Genomic DNA, 13,790 nt, shown 5'->3' on the forward strand with positions numbered 1-13,790 from the left:
GCAATACTATACAGCCACCACACAACTTTGAGGCAATGTTGTGGCAACATTCTGTGGTTGCTCTGTGTCTGCTGGGTTGCTCCTCTTGACTAACAAGGTCCCAATCTACTTCAATTATTAATTGTTGTTCATCTTTGTTTGTTACATTTCCAATGAATAATCAACAGTGGGTATTTTAGTTTCAGTTACAGTGCATGATGTACAATCATTATATATATTTAAATATGGAACATTTCACCTCATATCTAACTACATGTCATGATTGTACTTTTTATTGCATTTTGGTGACAGATATATCCCAATACATTTCCTTAATTTGTCATTCATTAAGAACAACGGTGAAAACAGTTCATATAATAATGGGGGTGTTGAAAAAATCTACTTTTTCCAGACAAAAAAAAATGTAACTCAGTATATTTGGTCAGATCAGTAGCTTTAGATTTTTTCACACATCCCAACGACAGGTCTTACTAAAAACTATAATTTAGACAGGGATATTTTGTAGATGTCAGGTGTGTGCGTACTGGTAGCGAAGTCAGGTGCAGGAGAGCAGATTTTATTGAGGCAGGAGAAACCAACAGACGGACGCCACTGTGTCAAAACCTCCAGCCCATAGGCAAAAGTGCAAAAAGCGCAAAACAGTCACAATAATTTATGTTTAACAATAAACATCTTCGTGAACAACACGGTATAAGGAAACCAGTCTGGTGCGTCAACAATTAACACGTAACACAAACAATTCACACAAAGACATGAAGGGGAATAGAGGAATAAATACATGCAGTGTGATTGGGGAATGAAAACCAGATGTGCAGGTAACAAGACAAAACATATGGATCAATAAAAAATGGAGCGGCGATGGCTAGAAAGTCGGTGACGTTGACCGCCGAATGCCTGCCGAACAAGGAGAGGAGCCGACTTCGGCGGAAGTCGTGACAGTAGACAAGTTCACTTCCTATCGGCGATCAGGGAAGACATGTTGGGGGAGTAAGGTCTCTGCTGCTCCTGAAATCTACAGGACTGGAAACTGTGAAAGCAGAGAATAACATACAAAACATCTCATAAATGATGCATGTTTAAGTATAGACATTAAAACTAGGTTTGAAGATTCAAGTGAAGATTCCACTGTGATTTAACTCGAATATGTGGCTTGTATGCAATGTCCGTTTTTGACCAGAAGAGAGAATCGGCTACTGTTAATTCAGAGAGCCATTGCAGCCATACACTCCATTGGACTCACATCTACACCCTCAGATGTGCATTCAGCCTTGAAGTCTCCTTAGCCAGAGCGAGAAATTATTTTAGGAACCTGTTTTCCTCTAGTAGTTCAATGAGCCGGTCTTTTGAGGCAACGAGTTGTTTACACTTTTGACAGGTGTATATGTCCTTAAATTCATCCTCTTTCACTATGGTGAACATTCAAAAGCCACAAGAGGTAGGGGTGCTGAGTGCTGCCCTCTTATTTTTTTTGTTGAATGTTTTTCCTCTTAAAAGTAGTGCACTGGGCCTTTACTTGTCCTGTATTAGCGGACCCATAGCTGTCTTTTATTTTATTTAACTAGGCAAGTCAATAAAGAAAAAAAATCTTATTTAAAATGACAGCCAGTTAACTGCCTTGTTCAGGGGCAGAACGACAGATTTTTACCTTGTCAGCTCGGGGATTTACTGGCCCAACGCTCTAACCACTAAGCTACCTGCCGCCCCTGTATAATGTGGGACATCATTTTTATTTTTTCACAAGCAGTGCACAGGGCCTTTACTAGCGGACCAATATAGCCGTCTATAGTGCCGGCAACACATTTTCACAGCACCGCCGCACCCCCATCCCGAAACATATTTCCATGACTATGATCACAGGTTTCACTTTTTATGGCTTCACTGTCCATCTCCGACTCCAAATGAGAAGAGTCCGCTTATACTCGAGTCAGAAACAGCCATCCCCGCTACAAGAGCCAACAGCGACGTGAGACAAGCTTTGCCGGTGACACCCAGGTAACCTAGTTAGCACGGGGATAGCCTGATAACTTTAGCTCTAAGAAACAGTAAAATCCAACAACAAAATGGTATATTAAAAACAGCACTAACACCATGGGCGCAGGTTCTTCCTTTTCACTTCTGTCAGGTTTTCTGAGAGTTCACCATCTGTCGACTGCTCAGGGTTTTCAGGAGCATAACGTGTAATTATCTTTCCTGTACTTGACTCAAAGGATAAAGTACTCTGCTTGTATTTTCGCAGAAGTTTCTTTGGGTTTGAACCTCACACCCTTCTTTCTGCATCGCGTTCTTGCCGTCCGCCATCTTACATCTCCCTAGCTTGAGTCAGTATTTTATTCTGAAATAGTGTTTTATATCAACCATCAATTTGATAGAAAGTGTCATTTCCCCAAACAAGAGTACATCAACCTAACAGACAGGGCTATTACATATCAATATTCATTTTCGGTTTGTTAAATACTTTTATGGTGCGTATTGCTTTTTTGTTTTTACATTTACTGATCATTTCAAAATAATATTTAAATTCTATCTTAAATAATGTGAAGAGGGGTTTGTTCTCTGCCCACTTCATTTTATGGACAAAGAATCTTCCATGAAAGATAAACAAATTAACAATGAAAGTTAAATCAGGGTCCATATCAATTGGTTCAAAATAAAACATAACATCAGAGTCTCTCAAATTAAAATGAATAGCTGTTTCTTTTCAAATAAAATCTTCTAACTCACTCCAAAATCTTCTGACATAAGAGCAGTCCCAACATAAATGGTCAAGAGTCTGGGTCACAATCACAAAATACACATTTGTTATCAACAGCTATTTTCAATCTGTGTATAATAAAGGTCTTTACAGGGTGGATTCTATGAATGAGTTTGTATGATACTTCTTTCACCTTATTAGATATACAATATTTACCAGACAACAATGAAACTTTGTTCCAGTTCACTTGTCCTAGGGCTGCATTACAGTACATTTTAGCAGAGGGAATAGTAACATATTGACATAGTTTCCTTATATACATGTTATTACATTTAAAATGTCAATTCCTTCTAGTTGTATTGAGGCTACAAAATCCTCAACAGTTGCACTTGGAGTACTGTTACATTCTCCTAAAAGAAGAATAGCACCTTTAGGGACAGCTCTAACAACAAGTTGATACTCAGGAGTGAATGTAACATTGTGTGTTGTAATAAATTCTGGATAATATAGTTGTCCATCATTATTCAATAATTGTTTAACCTAAATAATGTTGTTGTCAAACCAGTTCTGGAAAAACAAAGAAAAAACAAAGTTTTTGTATTTTATGTCTTTATTATTCCAGATTGTATACCTATGAGGGGAAACTTGTGTTTGTACATGAGGTTCCAAGTTAGAAGTACTTGTTTATGAAAGTTTGCGAGCTTAATAGGGATTTTACCCATATCAAAGTTGCATTTTAGTAAGAATTCTAGACCACCAATTTCTTGGAATATTAAATTAGGGATGATATTCCAGATGCAATCCTTATTTCTTAAATAGTTTTGTATCCAATTCATCTTAAATATTATATCAGAGATTTTAAAATCCAGAGCATTCAACCCTCCCTCACCTTGGGTGCTACATATTACCGCTTTTATTAAATAATGAGGTTTATTCCTCCATATGAAGTTAAATAATTTAGTATCAGCCATTGTAGTTACTGACAGAGGAACATCCAAGGGAAGGGTGGTATAAACTAATCTGGACAGACCTTCAGATTTTGATAAAAGTATTCGTCCAGATAAAGAAATATCTCTTAATAACCAGGAGTTAAATCTCTTTCCAATTTTCTCTACAATAGGAGAGAAATGTAAGTTGGCGCTTTCTTTCTGATCTTTGCTAACTGTAATACCAAGATATGTGATCACATCTTTTACAGGGATATTACATACTGAGTTTAAGTCACGTCTTTTCAACGCAAATAATTCACATTTCCTAATATTCAGAGATAAACCTGATACACGTGAGAAGGCATTAATACACTAATAGCTTTCTTGACTTCATTATGATCTTTTTAAAAAATGGTGGTGTCGTCAGCCAATTGTGAACCTTTTATCTCTTTGTCTTGTGTCCGAATACCCCTAAAACTATCCTTATTTATATGAAGTGCCATAACTTGTGTGACCAATACAAATAAGAAAGGAGAAATTGGGCATCCTTGTTAAATTCCACGTCTAATGTCGAATCTTAATTTAACAGAGCTGTTACTATTATTGTAAAGTGTCTTAATTACACTTTGAAAATATTGACCAAAACCAAAAAAATTGAAGAGTCTCAAAAATAAAATAATGTTCAACTGTATCAAATGCCTGGTAAGAGTCTACAAATAAAATAAAGCTATCTTCCATAGTGTGCTCATTGTAGTCTATCAAGTCCAATACTAGTCAAATATTATTACACATATGTCTGCCCTTCATAAAACCAGACTGGGTATCGTCAATGATTTGGTCAAGACCTTTTTTCAGTCTTTCTGCAAAGATGAATGCAAGTATCTTTCCATCATTGTTCATTAATGTGATTGGTCTCCAATTTTCTAACATCATAGAATCTTTGTTTGGTTTGGGTATTACATAAATTAGGCCATGTGTCATGGAAACAGGCATGACCCCTAAATCAATTGCCTCATTAAAAACATTAAATATAAATTCAATAATATCCTCCTGAAAATATTTATAGAATTCACTGATAATGCCATCATTGTTCTCTTTTAACTTGCCGATACATTTTTTTATACCATTAATAGAAATAATTTCATCACAAGACTTTTGGAAGTCTTCATCTTTGAATTTTGCTCAATTCTGCACAGTTCTGCACATGCTCTGTTCTAATTCGATCCACTGCCACTCAATGGCTATTTATTCAGCTTCTGACTGTGTTCATCTTGGATGGCTCAGGGAGCTACTTTGGGACATAACAGTAAATGCATGTATAGTATGTTTGGATTGTGTATTTCAGTTGCAATTGTTGTGAATTTAAACGGATGAGAGGTTGTATGATTCCGTACCTTCTGCTAGTCCAGACCGCACAGTGAGGCAAAGCGGGCCCAGTACACCGGCTAATCACTGGTGGCTAGTCCACCTGACAGGGGTATCCTGGGCTAGGAAGCCTAGCGCATCTAGACGTTGTCACAGCGTAGATACCAACCTCCGGCTTCTACCACACAGCGGGGCAGAAGCGGAGTCAGAAGACTCCGGTAGAATGGCGAAACACTGATAAAAACCTGACCGTTGAGGAGTATCCAAGGCTAGTCGGCCCAACGTGTCTAGGTCGTCAGTCACAGCACAGATGTATTCTCTCTCTGCTTTCAGGAAGGGGACGACACCGGCTTTATCTCATTGTGTAGAAACCAGCAGATGCCAATTTAAAGCTTTGATCATGTAGGATTTTAGATTTTGTCTGTTGTTTAATAGCAACTCTCACAGCCTATAACGGTTTTGCTAAGTAATAAAAACTTGTAACACTTGAAACTGATTAAATTAAGGTTAAATTAAACTAGATAAGATGCATTTCCTGAAGAAAATGTGTGTGCTTGCTAACCAACCCCCCCATCCCCTCCTTACGTGTGATCTGGCAGACAGTGAAGTTGTCTCCCTGTCTGTTCTCAGGGTCCCGGGAGTTGCCCTTGATGCAGTAGTCCCAGCCTCCAGACCAGGGAAGGTGACGCTGGTGTCGGTGGAGTTGAGCTTCACCCTGCTTTCTGAGCCCTCCATGATGATGCTGATTGTGTACAGGACAGCGTGGACCACTGGCTCCCACCCCACCACGATGGTGTCATTGCTGGGTGAGGTGGAGTTGAGCTCTGGCGCTGCAACCGCTGTAGGAGAGAGACAGCAAAGATACATCTTATTTGAGGTGTGTATTTGTTTGACTGTGTTGGGGTGTTTATGGTTTAAATGTTAATTGTATGATAGCCTACTTATCACTTTCAATTAAAAAAGTGTACTATTTTCTGTTCTGTGTACTTTCATATAACAAAATTGTAAAGTGCATGTTTTATTTTGGGTGGGATGGTACTGTGCGAGTGTAATTACAATATACTACATGACTGAGATCTGAGACTGACCCTCTTCATCTCTTCTGCCTCTAAAGAACATCAAACCACTAAACCACAATGGATGAAACTGCTGCTTTATTGTTTTGGTACATGAAGAAACCCGATAGGCTGACTAACTCAGTGCTCAACCCAGTTAAGTTTATTATTTGTGTTCATGGAGAGGGGTCAGATATAATTACCCCGGATACAGGATAGATAACTTTCACCCTTAGGGCTTTAAGATCAGGTATGCAGCTACTCCCCTTTCTTAGCTTTCGTTTGTTCTTTCTTTCCCCAACAGTCAGTTAATGTGAGGTCCAAGGGACAATACCTGTCTTTGCTACTGAAGGGAGGGAAGGCTGGCTCCTGCCTCTGTGGATGACGGATATGACATTGAGAGTGTAGTCGGTGTACACCTAGAGGTTGAGCATGGTCCCGGGGGAAGAGGACACCTCGGTCTCGGAGAAGGACAGGTCGGTGTTCTCAGCCCGCAGGATGTAGTAGGAGGCTCCTGTCACATTCTGACCTTGGTTCTTTTGTTATGTCTGTGTTTTAGTATGGTCAGGGCATGAATTGGGTGGGTTGTCTATGTTCCTTTTTCTATGATTTGGGATTTCTGTGTTTGGCCTGGTATGGTTCTCAATCAGAGGCAGCTGTCAATTGTTGTCCCTGATTGAGAACCATACTTAGGTAGCCTGGTTTCACTTTTGAGTTGTGGCTGATTGTTTCCTGTGTCTGTGTTTGTACCACACGGGACTGTTTCGGTTTTCGTTTGTTCATTCACGTTGTTATTTTGTATTTTTGTAGTTTTCAGTTTTATATATTAAAATGGACACTTACCACGCTGCATATTGGTCCTCCGATCCTTCCTACTACTCCTCTTCGTCAGAAGAGTGACGGGCGATTCTGGCAGCTCCTGGCTGATGGACGGCTCTGGCAGCTCCTCTTCGTCAGAGGACAATCGTTATAGCTCCTGTCACCTGAGTGAACTCCACAGCTCTCACTCTGCTTTCATGTTGCCATGTTTGTAGGGGGCACCTCAGAAGCTACAGAAAAAAGGGTGGGATTATTAAGACTCAATTCAGGAGCTACACACATGCAAATGTAATGAGTGTAACCAGTTCCACCACAATAATGTTTTCATACAGGAAAATCATATTTTTCACTGTAAGCCTACTGTCAAGATATACTGTACACTGAATGTACAAAAAATGATGAACACCTGCTCTCTCCATGACATAGACTGACCAGGTGAATCAAGGTGAAAGCTATGATACCTTATTGAGGTCACTTGTTAAATCCACTTGTCACTTCTTAAATGTAGATGAAGAGGAGGAAACAGGTTAAAGAAGGATTTTTAACCTTGAGACAATTGAGACATGGATTGTGTATGTGTGTCATTCAGAGGGTGAAGATTTAAGTGCCTTTGAACGGGGTATGGTAGTAGGTGCCAGGCGCACCAGTTTGTGTCAAGAACTGCAATGCTGCTGGGTTTTTCACGCTCAACAGTTTCCCGTGTGTATCAAGAATAGTCCACCACCCAAAGGACATCCAGCCAACTTGACACAACTGTGGGAAGCATTGGAGTCAACATGGGCCAGCATCCCTGTGGAACGCTTTCGACACCTTGTAGAGTCCATGCCCAACAAATTCAGGCTGTTCTGAGGGCAAGTCAATATTAGGAAGGTGTTCTTAATGTTTTGTACACTCAGTGTGTATTTCTCATGAGAGTCGCTCTAAGGACAGGTTTTCTATCTTCCCTTATCCCTTTCCCTTATGAGAAAGAAAAACAGAACTGGCCCTGGATCAGAGATTAGTAACAGAATGTAATGACATCACAACATAATGTATAGCCTATTGTTTTACCAACTTCACCTAAAGGTCTAGTAGGAGACACTGACTCATCAATGGTCTCTCCAACCTCAGCCTGGCTCTAAACAGTCAGGCCATTTTCCATCGCCTCAGCCTTAATAATGTACACGATGTTGGGGGTCAGAGAGTTGATGCAGTCCATCACAGAGTTGGCACCGAACTGGGTAAAGGCATCATCAAATAAAATCAAATGTATCTATATAGCCCTTCGTACATCAGCTGATATCTCAAAGTGCTGTACAAAAACCCAGCCTAAAACCCCAAACAGCAAGCAATGCAGGTGTAGAAGCACGGTGGCTAGGAAAAACTCCCTAGAAAGGCCAAAACCTAGGAAGAAACCTAGAGAGGAACCAGGCTATCAGGGGTGGCCAGTCCTCTTCTGGCTGTGCCGAGTGGAGATTATAATATAACATGGCCAAGATGTTCAAATGTTCATAAATGACCAGCATGGTCAAATAAAAATAATCACAGTAGTTGTCGAAGGTGCAGCAAGTCAGCACCTCAGGGGTAAATGTCAGTTGTCTTTTCATAGCCGATCATTAAGAGTATCTCTACCACTCCTGCTGTCTCAAGAGAGTTGAAAACAGCAGGTCTGGCACAGGTAGGGCGTCCAGTGAACAGGTCAGGATTCCATAGCCGCAGGCAGAACAGTTGAAACTGGAGCAGCAGCACGGCCAGGTGGACTGGGAACAGCAAGGAGTCATCATGCCAGGTAGTCCTGAGGCATGGTCCTAGGGCTCAGGTCCTCCGAGAGAAAGAGAGAATTAGAGAGAGCATACTTAAATTCCCACAGGACATAAGACAGGAGAAGTACTCCAGATATAACAAACTGACCCTAGCCCCCCGACACATAAACTACTGCAGCATAAATACTGGAGGCTGAGACAGGAGGGGTCAGGAGACACTGTGGCCCCATCCAATGATACCCCCGGACAGGGCCAAACAGAAAGGATATAACCCCACCCACTTTGCCAAAGCACAGCCCCCACACCACTAGAGGGATATCTTCAACCACCAACTTACCATCCTGAGACATCCAGGGAGTTCTTGGGGAACGCTGTGATCTTGTAGGAACTGGTTCCTGAGTATCTACTCCATCACACTGTCACCCTCTTAGATGTAACCCTGAATATCAACACTGTGATTTATATATGAGGAGAGATAAATAATTAGAGTTACTGTATTCATATCTGGATCAAATTACAAAATATTATAAACTGAGTGCTATGAGCCCCGAATGCTCATTGGCTGACAGCTGTGGTATATCAGACCGTATACCACGGGTATGACAAAACATTTATTTTTACTGCTCTAATTACATTGGTAACCAGTTTATAATGGCAATAAGGCACCTCAGGGGTTTGTGGTATATGGCCAATATACCATGGCTAAGGGCTGTATATCTAGGCACTCCGCATTGCGTCGTGTGTAAGAACAGCCCTTAGCCGTGGTATATTGGCCATATACCACACCCCCTCGTGCCTTACTTAATTATAGCACTACTAGTGCATACATGTACTACAGTATATTATAATTTATTTTAATAATCATGATTTTTTTAATAAATCCACTTTCATCCAACCATTATATTCTGCAGTTGAAAAATATAGACAGTTTAGTAATGTACATGTAATGTTGCAAAAAGATACAGTGCATTTGGAAAGTATTCAGACCCCTTGACTTTTTCCACATTTTTGTTACATTACAGCCTTGTTCTGAAATTGATTAAATTAAATGTTTTCCTCATCAATCTACCCACAATACTACCCATAATGACAAAGTGAAAACAGATTTTTAGAAATGTTTTTAACATTATAAAAATCCAAAACAGAAATACCTTATCCCACAGTTGACAGAGCATGTGAGCAATCGGGGGAGAAGGGCCTTGGTCGAGGAGGTGACCAAGAACCAGATGGTCACTCTGACATGGCTCCAGAGTTCCTCTGTGGAGATGGGAGAATCTTCCAGAAGGACAACCATCTCTGCAGCACTCCACCAATCAGGCCTTTATGATAGAGTGGCCAGACAGAAGCCACTCCTCAGTAAAAGGCACATGACAGGCCACTTGGAGTTTGCCAAAAGGCACATAAAGACTCTCAGACAATGAGAAACAAGTTTCTCTGGTCTGATGAAACCAAGATTGAACTCTTTGGCCTGAATGCCAAGTGTCACGTCTGGAGGAAACCTGGCACCATGCCTACAGTGAAGCATGGTGGTGGCAGCATCATGCCCTGGGGATGTTTTTCAGCGGCAGGGACTGGGAGACTACTCAGGATAGAGGGGAAGATGAACAGAGCAAAGTGCAGAGAGATCCTTGATGAGATCCTACTCCAGAACGCTCAGGCCCTCAGGAAAAATTACATACTTACCTGATTTGTTTGATATTAATAGTAAACAGTTATATATTTAACTAAGAGTAAAACTGGCCTGTTAATGCTAAGTTTTTATGGTGTCCACTCTAGCACCCTGCAGCTAGTCTGGATGTTGAGGACATGGGTTTTTTACTAGAGATAGCTTGAAGCTGCCGATTGATGTCTCTGTGATAAAAATAAAAAAAACAGCCACATTTCAGTCTATCATTATTGGTGCATGTGAGACATATGTGTCATAACGTGGCCCTCTTTGGGTATAGCGAGTGCCTTCCCTCTCTCCCTCTTACACCCAGGTTCTCAGGTCGTGAATTCCTGGAGGAGATATCTCAGGTCATGAATTCCTGGAGGAAACTCTCTCCCTCATGCAGTATAGAGAGAGAAAGCTTCACAGTAGAACAAAGGATTTTTTTCCTACATCACAGAACTTGAGAACTGAACAATATCCATGTTTTGGAGAATGTGTCAACGGTCGGGGGAGAACTAGCTACGACCGGTCCGTTTTGTTTCATGATTGTGACCTCAGGAAAGACAACACAGCCACATTACCATTACTCTGTTTATACAGGAGCCTCCATTATGAGGCTTGCATCTAATTATTGTATAAAATGAATGAGTAAAGATAAAACTATTTGTGAAATTGTGTAATGTGATTTTAAACCGTTAATGTGAGAGAATTGTATTCCCTTTAAAGTTTAACTAAGTCATTGGCCCGCCCCATGAGCACAGACATTGATCTGGCGTCATGGGACAGCCCTTTTCTACTGTTACGAATATAACCCCCACCTGAAGGAATTCCCTTCAGGCCAACCTTGATCACAGAGGGGGCAAAGGTTTGAGTAGAGACCATAAAAACCTCAGTATAAGCTAAGGTTGTAATGGTTGTTGAAACTCTGAGACTATCGATTCCAACAGAATAAGAGCAAATCTTCGATACTAATTACTAGTCTGCAGCTAGAAAACCTCAAACTCAAATGCGAAGACCGACAACCGCCGAAACAGCTGTTCTATAACAACATTTCTGAATGGGACTCTGAAGTATCCATTCAAACCACGAGAGACTTCATGGGAGCAGAGACGATCAGATTAACTTTCCAACAGAAAGACGGACGATTCCAACAGAGATCACGACGACACACTGAGCGTAAAGATATATTAATTGCAATTATTCCCGAATGAGTAAGCGTTCATGTGCAAAGGATTAGCATTTCAATCAATATAATTATCAACTGTGTAGTGACTTTTGTCTTTCGCACCCTTCTCAGTCCACACCCACTTCCCTTTGTCTACCAAGTCGCCATATCGGCTTAGCCCACTAGGGAACATCCCCTATCATTTCCTTGTAACCATACCTACTGTTTGTTTGTTTGTTTATGCATTTCTGTGATTATTTAGTTAGTTAGTAAATAAATTATTAAGACTATTGGTGTATGGATGATTCATAGTAAAGGCTGGGTTTGTGCAGATAACCAACAACTTACGATGTTTGGAATGAGACTAACGTGAGGTAAAGAATAATTCATTAATTAGAAGACATTGATCGTATATAAACAATATATTAGGAAAATTATAACTTTGTAATCTGAAGATTTTCCTTGGTGCCCCGACATCCTAGTTAATTGCATTTACATGATTAGTTTAACCAAATAATAATAATTACAGAGAATTGATTTGATAAAATAACAATCTTCACTTTAAGGATGCCAAAGACACGACATATGTCTCCGGTCAAACTGGGCCTGCATGCTATAGATGAGATAGAGATAGCCTCAATGGTTCTTAGACATCCTGGCATCTGGGAGACAACACCAAAGGCAGATGACCAGAGGATGAACCCAAAGTGGCTTATGGTGCTCCCCAATCTATATGGGAGGGGTGGAACCAAGCATTCTGAGTATTACCTACAGTGCCTTGCGAAAGTATTCGGCCCCCTTGAACTTTGCGACCTTTTGCCACATTTCAGGCTTCAAACATAAAGATATAAAACTGTATTTTTTTGTGAAGAATCAACAACAAGTGGGACACAATCATGAAGTGGAACGACATTTATTGGATATTTCAAACTTTTTTAACAAATCAAAAACTGAAAAATTGGGCGTGCAAAATTATTCAGCCCTACTTTCAGTGCAGCAAACTCTCTCCAGAAGTTCAGTGAGGATCTCTGAATGATCCAATGTTGACCTAAATGACTAATGATGATAAATACAATCCACCTGTGTGTAATCAAGTCTCCGTATAAATGCACCTGCACTGTGATAGTCTCAGAGGTCCGTTAAAAGCGCAGAGAGCATCATGAAGAACAAGGAACACACCAGGCAGATCCGAGATACTGTTGTGAAGAAGTTTAAAGCCGGATTTGGATACAAAAAGATTTCCCAAGCTTTAAACATCCCAAGGAGCACTGTGCAAGCAATAATATTGAAATGGAAGGAGTATCAGACCACTGCAAATCTACCAAGACCTGGCCGTCCCTCTAAACTTTCAGCTCATACAAGGAGAAGAATGATCAGAGATGCAGCCAGGAGGCCCATGATCACTCTGGATGAACTGCAGAGATCTACAGCTGAGGTGGGAGACTCTGTCCATAGGACAACAATCAGTCATATATTGCACAAATCTGTCCTTTATGGAAGAGTGGCAAGAAGAAAGCCATTTCTTAAAGATATCCATAAAAAGTGTTGTTTAAAGTTTGCCACAAGCCACCTGGGAGACACACCAAACATGTGGAAGAAGGTGCTCTGGTCAGATGAAACCAAAATTGAACTTTTTGGCAACAATGCAAAACGTTATGTTTGGCGTAAAAGCAACACAGCTGAACACACCATCCCCACTGTCAAACATGGTGGTGGCAGCATCATGGTTTGGGCCTGCTTTTCTTCAGCAGGGACAGGGAAGATGGTTAAAATTGATGGGAAGATGGATGGAGCCAAATACAGGACCATTCTGGAAGAAAACCTGATGGAGTCTGCAAAAGACCTGAGACTGGGACGGAGATTTGTCTTCCAACAAGACAATGATCCAAAACATAAAGCAAAATCTACAATGGAATGGTTCAAAAATAAACATATCCAGGTGTTAGAATGGCCAAGTCAAAGTCCAGACCTGAATCCAATCGAGAATCTGTGGAAAGAACTGAAAACTGCTGTTCACAAATGCTCTCCATCCAACCTCACTGAGCTCGAGCTGTTTTGCAAGGAGGAATGGGAAAAAATGTCAGTCTCTCGATGTGCAAAACTGATAGAGACATACCCCAAGCGACTTACAGCTGTAATCGCAGCAAAAGGTGGCGCTACAAAGTATTAACTTAAGGGGGCTGAATAATTTTGCACACCCAATTTTTCAGTTTTTGATTTGTTAAAAAAGTTTGAAATATCCAATAAATGTCGTTCCACTTCATGATTGTGTCCCACATGTTGTTGATTCTTCACAAAAAAATACAGTTTTATGTCTTTATGTTTGAAGCCTGAAATGTGGCAAAAGGTCGCAAAGTTCAAGGGGGCCGAAT

General features: G+C 40.6%; 1 long non-coding RNA gene across 1 annotated transcript; it reads left to right on the forward strand.

The window, feature by feature from the left end:
• Nucleotides 1-1,640: 1,640 nt before the first annotated feature.
• On the forward strand, nucleotides 1,641-7,301 carry LOC110524705. Its single transcript, XR_002473636.2, has 3 exons — nucleotides 1,641-1,992; nucleotides 5,617-5,863; nucleotides 6,101-7,301. It is a non-coding gene; the product is annotated as an uncharacterized LOC110524705 (long non-coding RNA).
• Nucleotides 7,302-13,790: the final 6,489 nt, after the last annotated feature.

This window comes from Oncorhynchus mykiss, chromosome 5 (assembly GCF_013265735.2).
Source record: "Oncorhynchus mykiss isolate Arlee chromosome 5, USDA_OmykA_1.1, whole genome shotgun sequence".
Taxonomy (NCBI): Eukaryota; Metazoa; Chordata; class Actinopteri; order Salmoniformes; family Salmonidae; genus Oncorhynchus; species Oncorhynchus mykiss.